This window comes from Eptesicus fuscus, chromosome 15 (assembly GCF_027574615.1).
Source record: "Eptesicus fuscus isolate TK198812 chromosome 15, DD_ASM_mEF_20220401, whole genome shotgun sequence".
Taxonomy (NCBI): domain Eukaryota; kingdom Metazoa; phylum Chordata; class Mammalia; order Chiroptera; family Vespertilionidae; genus Eptesicus; species Eptesicus fuscus.
This window is the reverse complement of record NC_072487.1, coordinates 76,940,851-76,946,850: the sequence shown is the minus strand read 5'-3', so window position 1 is coordinate 76,946,850 and position 6,000 is coordinate 76,940,851. Positions and strand designations below refer to the sequence as shown.

Here is a 6,000-nt window from a genome sequence, read left to right as displayed (position 1 = left end):
TCAAGTCCCGTCGGTTCTTCCTCCCCCCGGTTGGCATCATCAGGAATGAGCAGGACGGCCTCCTCCGTCCAGCGTGGCTGCCGACCGCGATCACCGGTCGCTGGGTTCGAGGGGGAGGTGAGGCCCCGCGGGGGACTCTTTTTCGTGGCGGAAGCTGTCGCCGGCCGTGGACTCTTCACGACGGGGGAGGTGCTGTACGTCCAAGATGGCGGCGCCCTGTAGGCTGGAGGGACTGTGAGGTAAACAGCTGAGGGGGAGGAGACGGTGGGTGAGTATGGGGGTGTCTCCCCCTCCTTCTCATGGGACCTTCTCGGGGCTGCCCCGGCACCATGACCCCAGTCGGGGAGGCCCTGGGGGGCGGGGGCCAGGGGCTTTCTTGCTGTGGAGGGGACTCCGGGAGGGGGATTTGGGCAGCTTTTCCCTCTCTCTCATTATGCGCTGTCGCCGGTGGGGCCCGGCTGGGCTGGCGGGTCCCTGGGGAGGGGAGGCGGGCCAGGCCGGCACCTCGCCCCTCGCCGGCGGCCAGGGGCACGGACGGATGCACGGCCGGGCCGCGGCGCCCAGGGCCGGGGGGAGGTGAGCCCCCTCGCCAGCCCCGCACCGGGTGGGGGTGACAGGCCCCCGGGGGGTGCAGAGGGCGGGGGGGAGACCCTCGGGCGGCGGGGCGGCGGGGCAGGTCCCCGGGCGTGAGGAGAGGGTCCGGGGTGGGGGCCGAATGAATGGAGGCTGCCTGCGGGCACCGAGGGCTCGCCTGCCTCGGGGTCCCCGCGGAGCCCGGCGGGACGGGGAGGGCCGGGCTCCGGGGGTGCTCGTGGGTAGCCCGTGACGGGGAAACAGTTACCTCCGGTCGGCAGAGGTGATGCCTGCGAGACAGCTATTTGCAGAGCCGCTCCTAGGCGCTCACCCATTCATTCGAGGAACTGGAGGGTGAAGGGCTGGCAGCGGAGAGCTGGAGCGGGAGAGCTCTTCCTTTGTGTCCCGGGAGAGTTCGCCCGCCGCGTTTGGGATGGGGCGGGGGGGGGGGGGGCGTGGAGGGGAGCCTGTGCCTTGGCGGGGGGTGCGGTCCTCCCAACACAGCAGCTCCGGGTCAGGGAGTTCTCCCTGTGCAAGTGCTCTGCCCTCCTCCCTCGCCACAAAGGGAGGAGGCAGCCACTGTTAGCATCCCCATCTCTCAGATGGAGAGACTGAGGCCCAGAGCGGTTAGGGCCGCCTGCCTAAGGTCACCTCTGGGAGTGTCCGAGCCGGGGCCGGAACCGGGGTCTCACTGACTGCAGGACGGTGGACCCGTCATCATTGATCCTCCCCCGACTCGCTCAGGGAGCTGTTATTGACCTAAGCTGGCCTGTCATTCTCATGAAGTGATCAGCATGAATCAGTGGTCAGGGTTCCTGCCCAGGTGCCCGTGTGTTGTGTGTGTGTGTGTGTGTGTGTGTGTGTGTAGTTTTGAGGGGGTGTGCAATGGCTTACACGCCCTGGCTTTGGTTTGGGATGGCAATGTGGTGCATGCAGACATGCTGGTCTAGGTGGGGAAACAGTTACCTTGATATTTTTTATAAAAACTGATGCGTTTACTGCAGAAAGAAGTCCTGTTTAAAACCCTCGCTGGATTTTTTTTTTTTTAATAGAAAGCATAGAAATAGCACTGAGCTTTACGTAGAGTGTGTGTAAACAGTACTAAGATAGAATAATACTCTTCGGAGATGCTTGGGTTTATAATTTTGGGATGAGTGTGGACTCATCTGAATGCCAACGTGTTGGCAGAGGGGAGCGGTGAATTTCAAGAAGGGCTACTAAACCGGATCTTCTGGGAGGCCTGGGTTTACTGAGCCACCAGCTGCGGTTCTCAAGGTGAACATTCCCGAGGAAACCTGGAGTGTGCAAATGTGAAGACCGACTTAGGGCTGTGCAGGGGGGTGCACCTTTAACAGCCGCGCATCAGGGAAAGGGGCTCCTCAGAAGCGGGGAAACATTCTTTGCTATTGCCCGGGAGCCGCGGGATCTCTTACCCGCCCGGGGAACTGAACGGGGGTTATAGAAGAGGCACGTGGAGAACAGCCTCCTACCCAAGTTAATATCTCATCCAAACCCTCTACGTCCCAGGCCTGGAAGGGCGGTGATGTAAGCTTGCTTCGCCCGTGCATTTCCTGGTGTCATAGCAACTTGGTCTGTTCCCAAAGTCCTGGTTAGGTCTCCAGGCGGCTACAAGCCGCCTCACTTGTGTGTGTGCAGTTGGAGTGGCTCAGGTCCTTTGACTCAGTTGCATTCTTCCTCACTGGGGTAGGAGCAAAGCCTGCTCCTGCTCCTCCTGCTGCTGCTCCTCCTGCTCCTGCTGCTGCTCCTCCTCCTGCTGCTGCTCCTCCTGCTCCTGCTCCTGCTCCTGCTCCTCCTGCTCCTGCTCCTGCTCCTGCTCCTGCTCCTGCTGCTGCTCCTCCTGCTCCTGCTCCTGCTCCTGCTCCTCCTGCTCCTGCTCCTGCTCCTCCTGCTCCCAGGTGTAATGTGATCCCTTCTGCGAATGCCTGGTTTCATTTGTGCGATGCAACCTGACAGTCTTACTAGGACAAAAGCATATATACCTACCTGTCTGTGTGATGTTTCCAGAATAATACAGTTGCTGGGAACGAGCTCTAACAGTGTTCATCAGAACCTCCACCCCACACGTCGGTCCCCACCGCTCTTAGACCTCATGCTCGGTCTGTGGGACGCCCTGGGGGCGTTTTCTGGGAGAAGTCAAGTCGTAGGTGGTGCTGATGTGCCCGGAGGTTGCGGACCAGTGCCCTAGAGTTCCAGTGTGGCTCTTTTTCTTCAAGTGATAACTGACTGCAGCGGCATTTTTAAAGTAGCTTCTAACCTCGTGTGTGCCGTGGGGTGAGCTTCGGGCTCTGAATTACCGCGGACTTGATCTTACAGCTCTGCCTTTCACAGTCCGTTAGGTAGAGGTACGCTCTTTCCGGGCCCCAGGGCCACAGTGGACTCACAGGAGCTTCTCCTGGAAGTCACTGGACATTCTTGGTGCAGATGAGCCACACAGCACTGTGTCCGTCGTTGCAAGCTTTCTAAAAGTCACTCAGCTTTCAACGTGGAACAGGTCACTTACGCCCTCTGAGCCTCAGTTTCCTCATTTGTGAAATAAGAGTTGGACTGTAAGTGAGAGTGTTCCTAAGTCCAACTTTCTGTGATTTAAGGTCTTCCCGGGCCTTCAGTTCAACATTCTGACCTAGCTGATTGGGTCAAAGTGCTCATGGCTTGATAAGATCTCAGCAGATTGGTGACTTTTAGCCTGACCTGGTGACTGGTGACCTGTTTATCTTTTCCTTTATGTCACATTGTTTTTAAAAGGTAATTTCCTCATATTATAAATCTCTCTTTGAGAGGTTAGTGTTTGTCATTTCAGTAGCTGCAATCATGAAAGAAAGGATACTCCGCCTTCAAACCTGTAGCTTTTTGCTTTAAATATATACTTATATACATACATATGCATATATATTGCTAGTATATACTCAAACGCTGAGTTTTTCCCCGTCAGTGTTTAATATAATGTAGTTTGCATGAAATACTAATTTTTTGCCTATTTTTAGTTGGTCTGAAAGAGGTCTACCATCAGCAATTTTCTGATTTATTTTTTAAGCCTGTAGTTATTAGAAATTAATAACTTCATGTTTAATGTCTTTTTTTGTGGGGAGAATAAAAAATCATATATACTAGTATATATATGTTCATTCATTCTCAGGATCTTGCTAATTTTTTCTTGTGCCTTCTCTCGTGCATTGCTAACGTTGTTCTATACAGGGAAAAGTAGCAAGTGGTAACAATATTTTGAAAGATGGAATGAGTTCAGATTGTCATCTAATGAGTAAAGTGCCTTAAAAACCAAGGTTTGGTAAAAAACAACGCGTGGCAGTTCCTGGCCTAGAACTCGTAGGTCTCTGTAAAGATAATGGCAGTGAAGACCATGAAGTATCTGAGTAACGAGGGACAAGTGTGCCCTTCTGTTGGTGATGGAAGTCACAGTGGGAGTGATAAGGAAGAACAACTGCCGTGACTGAGCGTCTGCAGTCACTCAGACCTGGCTGCTTGGCGTGGCTCACAGCACAGTAACAAACGCGAAATGTATCCATTTTAAGTTACAAGGTGGTTTTATCAATGTTTTACATACAAGTTGTTGAATGCATAGATGCTGAGCTAACTTAGGTCTCCAGCAATACAATATTGTTGTAATAAAGTTTATATTTATTGAGTGCTTATGAGCCAAACATTGTGCTAAGCATTTTACAGGTAAGATCCTAGAACTCTCCTCACAGCCTTAGGAGACGAGACGAGACCGGGAGATGAAGGAGCTGAGGCCTAAAGTCACACTCAGCTGCTGAGTTGGGATTTGAACCCTGTTGGTTGACTCCAGGGGCCCAAAATTTAATATTTCACGTTGTTAAACTGCCTGAACTGCTAATCTCACAAACTAACTCATATGTCAGTGATTCTTAATCTTTTTTTTTTTTTTGTGGGGAAAGGGAGTTCAGTTCCCCTCTAAAATCCAGGGGAATTGTGGACCAAATATCCCTTCCCCCGCACCAAGAACACTTGTAGAGAGATGAAGTATTGGGTATGGCTTCAGGAACTTCATAGGCCCAGCTTGGAGCTCAGCCGGCCATCCTAGATAGATTACTGCTCTTAAAGTGGACTTGGGCTTTACTTAGAACAATCTATTTTTTTTTTTTTTTAAAATATATTTTATTGATTTTTTATAGAGAGGAAGAGAGAGGGATAGAGAGTTAGAAACATCAATGAGAGAGAAACATCGATCAGCTGCCTCTTGCACACCCCCCACTGGGGATGTGCCTGCAACCAAGGTACATGCCCTTGACCGGAATCGAACCCGGGACCCTTGAGTCCGCAGGCCAGCGCTCTATCCACTGAGCCAAACCGGTTTCGGCACAATCTATTTTTTTAACCAGTCGGTAGAAGAGGCCCAAGTCTTTTAAAGATGGGCCTACGTACTGCTTGCATTACAAATCATTTTGTCAAACTTTTACATTGAAAGATTCTTTACCCTCACTGGAAATGCACCTTTGGGTGCCACATTAAAAATCAGAAGTGGAGAACTCGGGTCTGTAACTTGCTCAATGCGAGTCAGGCCTGGCGTCCAGTCTGTGCTGGTGCCTTTAGCACCGAGTACAATTCCTTTGGGTTTTTCCCCAAGGTTTATGCACTACTTTTTTCCTTTGAACCTCAAAGTATATATAAAAATATATATATTTAATGTTTCTCCCCTTCATCCTTCTTTTCCCTGGACCACTGGTTCTCAACCTTTACTGGGCATCAGAATCACCCGGAAGACCCCACTCCCCAAGTTTCTGATTTGGAGATCTGGGGCAAGGCCCCGGAATTTGCATTTCTCACAGGTCCCAGGTGATGCTGATGTGCTGGTGTGAGGACCACCTTTGAGAACCACAGGCCTGGCCTTTCAAACCCCACCTGTCTATTCCTGGGTGTTTCTGTTTTAGTCCTCTGAGTCTGAAACCTAAAGAAATCTCACATTTCTTTTTAGGGGAAGTCTGTATGGTGACTTTTTGATACACACATGATATCCGACTGGCCTGCATATTGTACTAAATAATTTTGTTCAACCAAAGGACTTGTATGCATGCATACGAGCCTAACCAATGGTTGAGGACAACAGGGGGGTGGGGCCTCCGTGGGGAGGGGTGTGGGATGGGAGTGGGGGGATGAGAACAAATATGTGATACCTTAATCAATAAAGAAATTTAAAATAAAATAAATAAATAATTTTGTTCATGCTAATAAAAAGTCAAACGTAAGAAACATTATTCATAGAAGAATATACCTTACCAGAACTGAGCTCTGTCCCTGCAGGCGACCTTTGAAATAGGATACAAGTGTCGGCAAGTTGTCCGTCAAGCTCCCTGATGGCAAAATTCTGAATGGAGAATCTGGAGCTCTCCTGCCCCAGCTTGTGTGACCTTGAGAAGGACTGAGACCATTTAA

The 6,000-nt window shown here is 51.2% G+C and overlaps 1 protein-coding gene across 4 annotated transcripts in view; it reads left to right on the top strand.

Annotated features, from left to right (window-relative positions):
- The first annotated feature begins 242 nt into the window (after positions 1–242).
- The window catches only part of TSC1 (TSC complex subunit 1), a 38,818-nt gene continuing 33,060 nt past the window's right edge, over positions 243–6,000 (top strand). For all 4 annotated transcript variants that reach the window (XM_054726957.1, XM_054726955.1, XM_054726956.1 and 1 more), the window contains exon 1: positions 243–268. The gene's annotated coding sequence lies outside the window, so the exon portion shown is untranslated. The remainder of the gene's footprint in view (positions 269–6,000) is intronic.